At 44.6% G+C, this 15,256-nt stretch overlaps 1 protein-coding gene across 1 annotated transcript in view; it reads left to right on the forward strand.

Annotated features, from left to right (window-relative positions):
* The window catches only part of LOC310798949 (myomesin-3-like), a gene marked incomplete at both ends in the record, with an annotated part of 118,678 nt that overhangs the window by 56,865 nt on the left and 46,557 nt on the right, over nt 1-15,256 (forward strand). The gene's annotated exons all lie outside the window — the stretch shown is intronic.

Here is a 15,256-nt window from a genome sequence, read left to right on the forward strand (position 1 = left end):
TTGCACATAACGTTAACGCTAATTAATTAAACATTAACGCTAGTGTTGCAGATCAGTGTTTAATGCTCACTGCTGCAACAGAACGTCATTCTTGTCAAATCTGACGAGACAGCTCCACTTCACGCATTCACTGACTAGCCAATCAATATAAATGAATCGCATTTACATTCAACAAACTATCATGACATCAGCGTTTGTTAACGAGTTGCTAAAAATACACAATGCCCGCTTGCGCATAACGTTACGGCGGCAATTAATTAAACGATCTGCTAGCTACAACTCACAGCCAGATGCATGGATTTGTCAGACTGAGGGATCTGATAACCGCTAACTTGCGGTAAGCTGACCCACCTCTCAATTATTTCTCTTATCTGTGGAAACCAGTCCGTGTTGTTTCTGTTTCTTTTCCTGCTTTTCATCATCTTCGCCATATGGTACTCCAGGATAGGAGTAGCTTGAGTGGCTAACTTCTTGTATACTATATCCGCACCGCACGCCTGGCACACAGTCACAACAAACACACCGGCTAAAGTGGGCGTAACGTTTCCTGCATGCCTCTACATGACAGCCAATCACCAGCCGTATTAGAGCGCGGCGTGCAAGCATGTCGCATGCTTATAGGCTCAATGACGCTGTTTTGTTTTGGTATCGAAAATTGGTATCGATTGACAAGGGAGGCTTCGATACCCCTTAGTATCGATGTTTCCATTTCGGTGCCAAGTAAGTATCGAAACTCGATACCAATCCCTAATCAGCAGTGCTTAATTTGTCAATGATGAGGCATGGTGGTGCTCACTACATATACTGTAGTTTACTGTAGACCTAAACATGACTAAATGCCCGACTATATGACTAGGTTCAAGGTTCAAGGTTCTTATTGTCACATACTGTAGTACAGCATCACAGTAGTAATGAGCAGTGAAATTAGGGCCATGTAGGGACGAACAAGACAACATAGTTTCACAACACAACACAATGATAAAGGCAAAAAAATATAAAGTTAACGCTAAAAGTTAAAAAGTGTTCACTGCACACATAAGGGCTTCGAGGCAAGTCCGTGCAATAATCACACCGGCCATAATACTGGCCTCATGTTGTCAGTCAGGCAAGTTCAGGTGGAGTCCAGTAAGGTTTCATCAATCGCACCAAATTGCACCACTAGATTGATAGGCAGTATAGAGTATAGTATAATAATATAGCAATATAATAATAATAATAAAGCAATAACAATTATTAGGGATGCACCGATCGATCGGCACGTGACCGGAAATGGCCGATTTTCACGTGATCGGCCTCGATCGGTGATCTGTTCCGGTCACTCTAAATAGCCGATTCTGTGAGCCGATTTTCACATGACGTGCGCGCACCCCAAAGCACCGAGACAGGCACCCAGCCACCACACCACACACGCCAGCATACCTTCCTCGTTGTGGATTTTATTCACCGTCAGTGAAGTAGACAAAGCTCGCAGTTTGTCACACATGCAAGTCGAAAATAAGCCGTGGAGACAGAGATGCGGCCGAGTCCCGCTCGGCTGGAGTCCAGTCTGAGCGGCTCGCTCAGACTGGACTCCTCGCTTCACCTCACGTTAGGACTATTGGCCCCAAATTTGTGTCAAAGATGTTTGGCATGGGACTGGACCTTTCTGCAAAGTTTGGTTAGTTTTCATGCATGGGAAGTCGAACTTCCTGGGAGAAGAATAATAATAATACAGGCAAATATACATATACATATACAGGCCACTTCGCTGGCCCGGCCACTAATTATAGCTGCTGCGCAGCAATGGGTAGTGGCCGGGCATGACTCATTGCAGACTGGATGCTTGCTGGTGGTGTTTTATGAGACTGGATGCTTGCGTGTAAAAACACACACTGCGGGAGGTACGGTGGTGTAGTGGTAAGCACTATCGCCTCACAGCTCGAAGGTCGTGGGTTCGATTCCCACCTGGGGACGAGGTGAACGCTTAAGGAATGCGTGCCCGTCCGCATGTCCTCGAGTGCCCACCGCCCGGGTGGGGTCGGCAAAAGGGCCTTTCTGTGTGGAGTTTGCATGTTCTCCCCGTGCCTCCCGGGGGTTTCCTTCATATAGGAACCCCCTTCACAAAAACATGCAATATCCTGGTTGCTAATGTGATTCCTCCTCTGGTCGTTAAGGGCGCCTGTTCAGAGGGAGGGGAACTGGTTGGAATAGCGTGATCCTCCCACGTGCTATGTCCTACCGGTGAAGCTTCCTCGGTCAGGTGAAAAGAAGCGGCTGACTGATTGCCCATGTCTCGGAGGAAGCATGGAGCCAGTCTCGGCTCTCCCCAGATCGGCAGAGGGTGGAGCAGCAACCAGGATTGAGAAATCAAATGAGCACTAATGGGGGATAAAATGGGATAAAAAAAAAATCGAAAATCTGTTTGATACTTTTGTGTAGGACAATCTAACGATGCAGATGCTGAAGTTTGGTGTCGTTTGAAGAAAAAATGTGGGAGGAGTATGGTTTAATTAGTTTTACAGTTTTGCAGTTTTGCAGTCTTTAGACTTCACAATTGGCCATAGGTTGCAGTGTACAAAAATTTCTCCTCATTTGGGCGCACATTTCGGTGAAAGTTGCAAAGCTGTAGCACGTATGCCTGATTTTTTAGGAATTTTCAAAGTTTGAAACTTTAGACGGTCGCTGTAGTGCCACCATTAGGACTATTGGCACCAAATTTGCATCAAAGACGTTTGGCATGGGACTGGACCTTTGTGCAAAGATTGGTTTATTTTCATGCATGGGAAGTCTGACTTCCCGGGAGAATAATAATAATACAGGCAAATACAATAAGTGGCCTGCGCTTCGCTGGCCCGGCCACTAATAAATGTAACGGCCATACCAGGGGTTCAAGCCTTGAACAAATGCTTAGGAAGAAAAGCACTCGGGCAACTGATGACATCACAATTGCCTGATGACATCACAGTCCCATTGATGCATTGTGACATCACTGATGATGGCATAGTGATGTCATGAGACCACTGACAGAGACGCAAACACACACATCCACGCAGTATAGTATATAAAAGGGAGCATGTGGGCCATGTTTGTTTGTTCGGTGCCCCGTCTATGTGCCGACACCCCGCAATGCAGCGCGAAGGTGGACCGGCTGGAGCTAACCTCTCCCAGCCCCCACGCCTAAACCTAAGCTCCCAGCCCCCACACCTAAACCTAACCTCCCCCAGACTCTAACCCTAACCCTAAACCTAACCTCTCCCACCCCCCACGCCTAAACCTAACCTCCCCCAGACTCTAACCCTAACCTCTCCCACCCCCCACGCCTAAACCTAACCTCCCCCAGACCCTAACCTCTCCCACCCCCCACGCCTAAACCTAACCTCCCCCAGACCCTAACCCTAAACCTAACCTCTCCCACCCCCCATGCCTAAACCTAACCTCCCCCAGACCCTAACCCTATCCTCTCCCACCCCCCATGCCTAAACCTAACCTCCCCCAGACCCTAACCCTAAACCTAACCTCTCCCACCCCCCACGCCTAAACCTAACCTCCCCAGACCCTAAACCTAACCTCTCCCACCCCCCACGCCTAAAACTAACCTCCCCCAGACCCCAATCCTAAACCTAACCTCTCCCACCCCCACGCCTAAACCTAACCTCCCCCAGACCCTAAACCTAACCTCTCCCACCCCCACGCCTAAACCGAACCTCCCCCAGACCCTAAACCTAACCTCTCCCACCCCCCACGCCTAAAACTAACCTCCCCCAGACCCTAATCCTAAACCTAACCTCTCCCACCCCCCATGCCTAAACCAGACCTTAATTAGGAATAACGTTACTGTTAGGGGGCTTTCACATCTTTGTTTGGTCCGGACTTTCCATTTTGATAGGCCTACAAAACCACCCTCCAATCCAACCTCTCCCCGGGCCACAGTCCGGACCAAACAGCAGAAGCTTGGTCCGATGAAGAGAGATGGCCTCCATCCGGATCAAACTAGACCATGGTTCGGTTGTAGCGTGAAAATATGTTTTGGATGGTTGGACTTTCTGACCATTTACAGGAGGTTCCAGCAGGCTATCAGAGGAAAAAGGAACCACGGTAGTACAAGGAGGAGAGCTTTTAATTGAAATGTGGTCTACTGTGCATTTGGTTGGAAAGAAAAATCAGATGATGCTATAAAGTCAACTTTCAAGGTATTTTCAGAGAGTATGAGTACTTCAACACCTGGGTGTGATTTTTTGTATTGAGGAAAGTGAGCCTACACTGCACAAGCATGTGAAACATCAAATTGCCTCCTGGTCTCTGCAGCATAGACTGTAGGCAACTAAGAAAAAAAATAATTGAGACCTGGATAAATAAAAATGCTATTGTAATTGCAAAAATTGCACTGAAAATTATCCAAATTGTGATGTTTCCTGACTTGTTGTCATAACAATATCGGCCAAAATGTTTAGTTTCTGTGGTTTGAGCCTCTGCTCCATGCCTGATAGAGATAATATGTGTTTCTTCATGACTGTCACTGACGCTTGCTCTGTCACATTCCAGAAGCAGCTGCACCTTGTGGTGTAACATAGCTCAGTTCTTTCGTATGGCGGTGTAATCATTAAGCAATACATCTTCACTCACAGGAGCGGGAGTATCACCTGAAGATTGCTGCCAAGTTTCTGTGTTGTCTTTGTTTAATCTGCCAAGGACCTGTCATGGCCAAGGTGCCAACTAAAGATTGCTGCATCTTTGTCCCTTTTTATTTAGGCTTCCGTGAGAACAGACAAAAGGCCTTCCTCCCTTCCTCATGATTCAATGCAACAATGCAGATTATTTGTCGTTATAAAACGGCTCTCTCAAATCAAGCAATCTGATTGGTTCACAGCCATTGTATAAATCCAATAACCCACTCCAATAACCCATGGCCATGGGTTATTGGTTGCCATGGCAACTCTCTTACTAAAAGCCTTTGGTTACCTCAAAAAAAACAAATGGCGGAGACAGCTGTCAGATCCTTGTGAATCGATCTTCGCTTATAACTTTACTAATACTTCGCAGAAAATTATGTTTTGTACAAGAATAGACGCGGGCTAATGTCTTCTTTGCAAAAAAAAGGCTGTTAACCCCGCATTTAACCCCACATTTAACCCTGTAACGTTAGTTGGTGTCGGGCTTTGCAGAAAGCACTCAGCTTCTCAGCAAGCGCTGAGCTCGAGCTGCCTGTCGGGCTTTCCAGAAAGCTCTCAGCTTCTCAGCAATCGCCAGGATTGGCCAATGTCAACTTCAGTCTCCAGAACGATCCAATCAAATCACCCGCACGTTCTTGCGGTCCCGCCTTACAGTAGTGTTTCAACTGACTCTATCAGAATGCCATGCCAGTTGGACTTATAGTATTGTAACAGCCCGCTCCCGGGACTGTTAAGTGAGGAGAAGAGGCAATACTTGGTACAGTCTTTATTCACGGTTCACACTCATAGCCCCTAGCTACACACACACAGCTCCTAGCTACACACACACAGCTCCTAGCTACACACACGTCAGGTCGGCTTCCTCGTATCTTCAGACTGGCTCCCCACCCGAGACCGGAAGTCCCCTACACACTGGCTGGTCCGCTGCCTTCACGTAACGTCGTAATCGCCACCGACATGTCAAACTCTGGGTCGCTACAGTATTATTATTATTATTATTATTAGATTATCATACTTGGAAACCGTTTTATAAAAGCAATATAGCATGAGAGGAGCGTGTGTTGTGGCGAATATATCCCGCTGATCAGCTGTTATCCCACGAGGCCGCAGGCCGAGTGGGATAACTGCTGAGCAGCGGGATATATTCGCCACAACACACTGGCTCTCATGCTATATTGCTTAAATAATTATCTATCAGCCTGGTTCAAACTGGATCGTACATGTTAACCCAGATAACCCATTGTCCTGATGTGGACTGTACACCATCCATCTCAAACTAACAAACACTGTTTCATCCAAACCTGATATGCTGTTAGCAATTCCAAATGCATTCAACACACACACACACACACACACACACACACACACACACACACACACACACACACACACACACTAAAAAACACAAACTGCCTGAGTCACATCACTTCCAGGTGACCTCTTAGGACCTGCTAAAAAGTGTTTAAAAAAGTGTTAAAAAGTGCAGTCACCTATAGGTCAGCAGTTGACCTGGGTGAATCGATCTCGTGTAAAAAAGCGTGTGGTGTCAAGTGATGTCACTCAACTGGAATTGATGTCAGGCAATTGCTCGACTGTGATGTCATCAGGTAGTTGTGCTGTAGTCACCTACGATGTAGTAACCTTAGGTGATTACATCTTATGTGACTACAGCACAACTACCTGATGACATCACAGTCGGGTAATTGCATGACATAATTTCCAGTCACTTCATACACATTTTACACAAGATAGATTTGTAGGTGACTACACTTTTTAGCACCACATGGATTTGGTACACTTCCATTTTCTGTGACTTTTCAGAGTGCTCCCCTTTACTTGTTCTTTTTACAGCTGAGTGTAGTAGCACTGGACTCCAACTGCTTCTCAATGTATCAGTCCCTCCAGGATTTCTTTTTGTGGGTTTTTTTGTGATTATTGAGATCATAAATGCTTGATTTTGCGGCGGCTTTTCTCAAAATTTGCGATGCAATTTGCGACATTTTGTGTGATTTTTTGCGGTAAAATTGCAGGAACTGGCAAAAATTGCGGCGTTGAGAAAAACATTTGATTAAATTTTTTAATTTTTAATTACATTTTTTCTTTTCCTCCCTTCATCATTTCTCTTCTCCTTTCTTCCTCATCCTCAATAATGCTATTATCACTTTGCCTTTTCTCATACCTTTTGCTTAGTGCTTTATATATTTCCTCTTATCCTTATTTCCTCTTTACTTTACTTTACTTTATTTCATTTGGCAGATGCCTTTCTCCAAAGCGACGTACAGAGGGATAAAAAAACAAGCATAAATCATGTAACATACATAGTGGAAAGCAGAGATAATGAAAAAGATAAATAAAATAAAGAACCAAAAACAGTTGACAGTCCGTGGGCAGCATATAAGGGAGATGAAGAAGTAAGGTTAGGGGGAGGTAAAATGGAGAGAAAAGAGATGAGTTTTTAGCCGATTACGGAAGATGGGGAGAGATTCTGATGTCCTGACCATGGGGGGGAGCTTGTTCCACCATTTGGGGGCGAGACAGGTAAAAAGGCGAGCTTGAGAGCGGCCCTTGAGCCCGCGAAGCAAGGGGGGGGCGAGCCGGCATGCCTTCCCTGTCCTCCTCATCCCTTCCTTGTTCCTTGTTCCTTGTTCCTTGTTCCTTGTTCCTTGTTCCTTGTTAAATATTCAAACAACTAGACCCTAAGCTAAATATGCCACCTGTGTGTGTGTGTGTGTGTGTGTGTGTGTGTGTGTGTGTGGGTCTCAAATGCTTCGCGCTAGCAAAGTGGCTGTCCAGTGACGATTTCCGTTTGTGTTCCTCCACGACAGTGTTGCAGGGAGTGCAAAATAGTTTGCCTCCACTTTCATGCAAAACATTTGGTCATTGTTTTGCGGTTATTTTTGTTGGCAAATGTGAGGGGTTTGCCCTCCTCATCTCAATGCGATGACGTGTTACGTTACGTCCCATACTCTCGTCACTTCCTATTGTTGTCCCTCGTTTCCACAGCAACCAGGCAAGATGACAGCGCACACATATCTCAAACCCAGGTAAACAATAGATGCGGCATTTTACTAACTTTTTGCGGCAAAATCGCGGGAATTTTGAAAAATTGCAAGCCCCCGCAAATATCGCGGAGTTTGGTTGAATTTGCATAAATTATTGCGATCGCAATTTCCTGGAGGGACTGATATACGCACTGAGTATGGCATGGAAAATAATATCAAGTATAATGCCAGTGATGTTTTAGTTTGTAGAACAAAAGAGGACAAAGGTAAAGTATTTCCTGACTTTAAACTATCTTTTAATATTCTCAGTGTTTGTAGTAAAGTGAAATATCTTGGACATTTTATGACAGAACAGATGACAGATGATGATGATATTCACAGACAGTGCCGCAGGATGTATGCACAGGCGAACATCCTCGCACGTAAGTTCAGCATGTGTTCAGAAGGGGTTAAGATCACAAGGAGAGAAGGAAAGAGATGGAGAGAACAATATATGGGAAGAACCAGGAGAGAAAAAGAAAATAAGAGGGACGTACTATTCTGTTTTACTCTATCATATTGACAACACTGCCTCCTATGCAAATCAGATGTGTTTACAACAAGACAAAAAGCAACAAATGATTCAAAAGTTGGACATTGCAGGCTTGGTCCTCCATGACAAAGCTGTTTGTGTGCACATTTAAACTCAAGGACCCAAGAATCATTTCACCATTTATTGAGTGAGAGGAATGTATGGATGTTTTTTATGATTAATGCATCCACTAAGGTTAAGAAGGAATCTTTCACGCCTTCAACTTCTCACAGGTAAGTATATCAAACAGCTCTAAAACAATACATCATGATTGGTGGAGCTGCTTGGTCTCAGAGAAAGGATTTGTATAAACAAACTACTTGTCACATAGCAGGTTTCAGACACCTGAGAGACTCAGACCTGAGAGACTCACACCTGAGAGGTCACTTCCTCACCATTCTCATGTACCACTAGTGAGTACCGAACTGGAGAAAGACCCACCACATCCAACAGAAAAACTCATGAATGCGAGCGTGCCACTGTACAAATGTCATGAGTCAGCCAGATATGGTCCCGAATGGGGCCGAACCCAAGAAAGACCCAGACATATCCAACAGGTCATCCAGGACGCCGCTGTGCAGATTTCCTCCACACCTGTTCCCCTAAACAGTGCAGATCTCCTCCACACCTGTTCCCCTAAACAGTGCAGATCTCCTCCACACCTGTTCCCCTAAACAGTGCAGATCTCCTCCACACCTGTTCCTCTAAACAGTGCAGATCTCCTCCACACCTGTTCCTCTAAACTGTGCAGATCTCCTCCACACCTGTTCCTCTAAACAGTGCAGATCTCCTCCACACCTGTTCCCCTAAACAGTGCAGATCTCCTCCACACCTGTTCCTCTAAACAGTGCAGATCTCCTCCACACCTGTTCCTCTAAACAGTGCAGATCTCCTCCACACCTGTTCCTCTAAACAGTGCAGATCTCCTCCACACCTGTTCCTCTAAACTGTGCAGATCTCCTCCACACCTGTTCCTCTAAACAGTGCAGATCTCCTCCACACCTGTTCCTCTAAACAGTGCAGATCTCCTCCACACCTGTTCCCCTAAACAGTGCAGATCTCCTCCACACCTGTTCCCCTAAACAGTGCAGATCTCCTCCACACCTGTTCCTCTAAACAGTGCAGATCTCCTCCACACCTGTTCCCCTAAACAGTGCAGATCTCCTCCACACCTGTTCCCCTAAACAGTGCAGATCTCCTCCACACCTGTTCCTCTAAACAGTGCAGATCTCCTCCACACCTGTTCCCCTAAACAGTGCAGATCTCCTCCACACCTGTTCCTCTAAACAGTGCAGATCTCCTCCACACCTGTTCCTCTAAACAGTGCAGATCTCCTCCACACCTGTTCCTCTAAACAGTGCAGATCTCCTCCACACCTGTTCCTCTAAACAGTGCAGATCTCCTCCACACCTGTTCCTCTAAACAGTGCAGATCTCCTCCACACCTGTTCCTCTAAACAGTGCAGATCTCCTCCACACCTGTTCCTCTAAACAGTGCAGATCTCCTCCACACCTGTTCCTCTAAACAGTGCAGATCTCCTCCACACCTGTTCCCCTAAACAGTGCAGATCTCCTCCACACCTGTTCCTCTAAACAGTGCCGTTGGTGCAGCAACACCCCATGTTGAGTGTGCGCGGATCACAGCAGAAGGATCCCTACCCACCAACTCTGCAGGAAGCACTTCAGGAGAGGGTGGCCGACAACCGACATATTCCCAAATCCTTCATGACAAGAAGAGATCGCTGACACACAAACACTTTTGACAGTAGAGTACGTCAGTTGTCTTCTCAGCACTGGAGGACTGACAATGTATCCATGGTCCACCACGTCGGGGTGTAGTCTCCATTTGTCCAGCAGGGGGTCGCTTCTCAGCATCAGATCAGCTCCCGTGTTCTCCAGGCCCGGAATATGCAGAGAACCTGAGAGAACGAAGGTGCTCTGTGGCCCAGATGCATGATCATTCCAGTAGCATCATTCTGGTCACAGTAATAATGTCAGGACACATAATAATGTCAGGGGACTTTGGCTCTGAACTTCACAATCCTCACTATTGATCGCTTGTAATCAACCTAAGAATTGAAGCTTACTCTACATTTGTACTTGCTGTGTGTCTCCTTGTAATATGCTACGTGGGAAACAAGTGTGGGTGGGTGCGTGCGTGTGCGTATGTATGTGCGTCATTCCATTCATTCATGCTGAAAGGTATTCAGGAGATGTGAATATGGAGGTGAGAGGGAAGCATCATGTGACTAGCCTGATATTCAGACTGCATCGTCAACTCATTCCCTCTCCACACCTGTGGAGTGGGTGTGGCTTCGCAGGTCTGGAGCCAGGCTATCATGTGACGGCAGTAACAAGGAAGTAACCAGATAGATGAAGCAGCTGTAATCATGCTAAACATTCACTTGGACTGAGGTTTGAGTCCAGTTCATGACCTCAGAGTGACACTACACACACTACAGTGCACTCCTCTTATACTGATCACCTTGGGACGGGTCACGGGTGATATTGATCACTATAGAGAGGCAAAGTGATCGCCTACTTCCTGCTTCAGCACTGTACCAGAGATTTTTTCATCCGCCATTTATTTTCCCATACACATTTCATAAAGAAAATCTTTTTTAGATGTTTTTATGCCTCCGCCGCCGGCGATAGCCAGGCCAGAGGCATTATGGATCCGGGTTGTCCGTCCATACATACGATGTTCGTACGTATAATGTTCGTTAACGCGATATCTGAGGAACGCCTTGACGGAATTTCATCAAATTTGCTTCAAACATCCACTTAGACTCAAGGATGATCTGATTAGATTTTGGTGGTCAAAAGTCAAAGGTCAAGGTCACTCTGACCTCTCGAACGCCATTTTCAAGCTTGTTAACGCGATATCCCAGGAATGCCTTGGCGGAATTTCATCAAATTTGCCACAAACATCGACTTGGACTCAAGGATGAACTGATTAGATTTTGGTGGTCAAAGGTCAAGGTCACTGTGACCTCTCGAATGCCATATTCAAGCTTGTTAACGCGATATCTCAGGAAAGCCTTGACGGAATTTCATCAAATTTACCTCAAATATCGACTTGGACTCAAAGATGAACTGATTAGATTTTGGTGGGTTTTTTTGGTTGCTAGTTCTCTGTTCTGTTATTTCCATCAGTCGTTTGTGTTGCTGCCCTCGGCTCTGATGAAATAAAATCCATCTCCTTGCTCAGCCTTAACATGACGGGTTTCAATTGTTTTGAGAGAGAAAAAGTCCGCTGCTCGGGGAAGCCCTTGTACTTGCGTGTAACGTCGGCTCCGCTAGGCCGGAGGCGGGGTTTAGTGAAGCCGCAGTCTTGCCTGGGGAGAGGCCGCCAGGCTAGTGGCTCCCCTTCTCCCCGTAGCGTAACTCCCGTGTGTAACCAGGTTAATGACCGCTAATATCAGCTAAGGCTGCCACGATTAGTCGCCTAGTCGCGACTACGTCGACGATTTAAATCGTCGCCGACGAATTTGGTAGTCGACGTAATCGCATGTTTTTTTTGGAGCTGAAAAAAAGAAAAAAACGTTTGTTTTGTTTCCGCGAAGCTGCTGCCTGCGATGGCCTCACTGGCTGGCTTGGAATCCAGGGGTCTCCGTCCTGTCTTTGATGCACATGCGCAGTACCCATCATCCGGGGAAAACGTGACATCACCGTGACCGGAAAAACAACAAGCAGCTCCCAGTGCTTCTCAACAGAAAAAATGTCTAGCCGTCCTCATACATGTACGTCCAAAGTGTGGGAGCATTTCACCCACAATAATGTGAAGTGCAAAATCTGCTAAATAAGCTGAACTCGCTTATCATGGCAGAACGAGTATGATGCGCGAGCATCTCAAAAGGAAGCACGTTGTGGCGAATGCAGATGAAGGCTAATTAGCTTGTTAGCTCACTGGCAACCGCAACGTTAGCTGCTAACGTTAGCTATTGGCTAACGATATTAACGTTAAAAGCCTGCTGTAACGTTGTCATCTCATAGCAAAGTTAAGCTCATGTGTTGCTGACGGGAATACTGGAAACCTCATTTTACTCCGCAGTTTGCACTTTACTTACGACATTTAAAAATGTGTTTGATGCCTGAGAAGACTGAAACAATTTATTTTTGTTGATATTTTGGTTGCAGTGAATAGTTTTTGGTTCCATTTCCATTCCACTTAGTAGTGCCCTAATTTTATTTTGCATTATTCATTCAATGGATAGTACATATCTGCACTATATGTTTTCAATTTCAATGTGTACTATTTTGCAGTTTTGCAATTTGCACTATATTACATTTATTACATGCAAGTACATTGATGCCAGAAATAAATAATGCTGCTACATGCTCTAAACTTTAAAGTTCATGAAAATATTATTTCTGAGTGAATTATCATCATTAATTGTCTTTATTTTTATTTGGCCCATGCTTAAAACAACTTGAAGCTAAATTTAGAAGCTGATGATAGCTAAATCAGAGCGATTGAGTAATTGTGCGATATGATCTGATTAGTCGACTAATCGTTAAAATAATCGGTGACTAGTCGACTATCAAAATAATCGTTTGTGGCAGCCCTAATATCAGCCAGCCACTGTTCACTAACGTTACACATCAAAGGGCATCAAAACAAGCCTGAAACTCCGACTTAACCATAGCTCAAAATAACATTAAACGGTTTGTTATTTTTGTTATTTAATTTAATTTATTTATTTTAAAGGAGAATTGCACACTTTATTTTGACTGATTTTCTATTGTTTTTGTATTATTTATTTCTCTGCATCAAACTTGAGTTTAATATAGTGTTGTGTTTATGTTTTGTTTTAATTTAATTTAGTTTAAAAGAGAATTGCACACTTTCTTGTACCCCATTTTCTAAGGGGTTTATATTTATTTATATTTATTTGAATGAAAAAGTACATGATGTAATGTAAATATGTTGGAGTTAGGGGTGGGCGATATGACGATCTTAGATCGTTGACGATCAGAATGGCTCCACGATCTGCCTTTCCAGACAGATCGTAGAATCGCGCTACATAGACTATATACAGTCAATGCACAACATGCAGTGCACATTCTATCAGTTGCATTTCGATGTCTGAAAGAGCTTCCCAAGTTGTCCTCCCCTCCCCCTTTTCACTTTGCAAAGTGCAGCAGCATGGAGACAACATGGAGGGGCAGTTAGTTTGAGAGAGACACACACAGAGACACACACACACACACACACACACTTAACCAGGGCTTGCCTTGACACGAAGGACCTCCCGTCATCGCGGGGACGTTAAAAAGTAGCGTCAGGGACGATGAAAATTAATTTGGGGACGGAGCCGGACGATAGCCTAAACACGCTCTGCTCGTTATGAACAGCGTTAAAAATGACATGCCACACACACACGCACACTAAACAGACATGCGGGCACTGGCAGAGAGACAAACAGGCAGATAGAGCGGCACGCATCCGCAAAAAGTGTCAGAATCTCGGCTGCTCTTTGTGATAGTTTAAGTTTCATTTGCTTCAGTCATCCTGCTGCCTCGTATTCTCAGGAGAGCGCGTTTCTGCTCCACTTTTCAGTTTCCTTCCCCCCTGCCTCTCTCTCACTGCTCAACGCTGTGTGTGTGTGTGTGTGTGTGTGTGTGTGTGTGTGTGTGTGTTGAGCCGCATGTCTCTGCTCTGTCCCCACGCTCTCTCTCTGTGTGTCAGTCTCTCTCTCTCTCCATTAAATTAGCAAATTGACAAATGGCAATCACGCAACTCAATCGCAGATAGCTATAGATATTCGTCCCATCGCCCAACCCTACTGTAAAAATAACAGTGAACCAAGAGATAGATAGATATATAGATAGATAGATACTGTAGATAGATAGATAGATAGATAGATAGATAGATAGAGTGTTTGCATGCTTGTGAACATTATTTTTTAGCATATTAATTATTGGAAACTCAGCGTAAATGAACGACATGAAAATATTTATAAAAGAAATTGTATTTTAAATTTCCATGACTTGTCTAGGTTTCTCATGGCCATACGAACCCTGAAATTAGTTTGGTTGTACTTGTACTGTTCAGTAACTTGCAAAATAGTCTTAAAAACCAATATGAAAAAGAATCGTGATAAGATCGTGGATCGTGATATGATATTTTTGCCATATCGCCCACCGCTAGTTGGAGTCATATACACCATGTGAGTGCACTTAGTAATCTTACTACACAGGCATAAAAACTTGTTTCTGCAGCTCTGACTAAAAGAGCCTGGAGCAGTGAGTTACTACTTCTTTAATTCAATGTTGATGAGCATCAAAGAAAATGGTTGATGTTCAGCTTGTGTTCATGTCAGGTCATTGAGACCTATTGGAAAGTTGTTCCTGTAGTGACGTACAGTACTAGTGAACACAGGTTTGGGCTGACTGAGACACAGGCTCATGGAGACTTAGGGTATCAGGGGGACACAGAGGTCATGTTCCGGCCTAGTTTTCAGTCTTGTGATTTGAGAGATCTGATGTCTTATTTTGTGCTAATAAATTACACACACAATGTGTAGTCAAAGAGAGAAGTTATTCATCTAAATTCAATTTCTGATCAATTCCAGGATTTAGATGGTTTAGTGATGTGAGATAACAGAAGAATGTACCTGTAGGAGAACCAAACAAATGTTACTTTGTATTTTGAGTTCTCCCCATGAAGTGATTTTGGTATAGATGGGCCATTGTATTTAAACAAGCAGTATTCTACTGAGTGACCTGTATTCAGAATATATCTATAGGGAGAAATTTAGTTGGTCATTGTAAACCCACAGCACAGTAAGGATGACATGTTCTTCATAGATCTAGCCTTTTAATGTTGCTCTTAAGTGCTTTCTCAAAGTCCACCAAATTCATGCATTTTACTTTAAAATGTTAAAATGAAATCTCGTGCGGGTGCATGCCACCGCACCCCCCTAGGGGGTCTGTGGTCCCCCACCACAACAACTCTAAATCCTGTGGGAAACACTGACTCCAACTTACTTCATTGACAGCAAGATCCACATTTTTCTTCTCGCCAATTCT

The sequence above is a fragment of the Poromitra crassiceps genome (genome assembly GCF_964638095.1).
Source record: "Poromitra crassiceps genome assembly, chromosome: 26".
NCBI lineage: Eukaryota > Metazoa > Chordata > Actinopteri > Beryciformes > Melamphaidae > Poromitra > Poromitra crassiceps.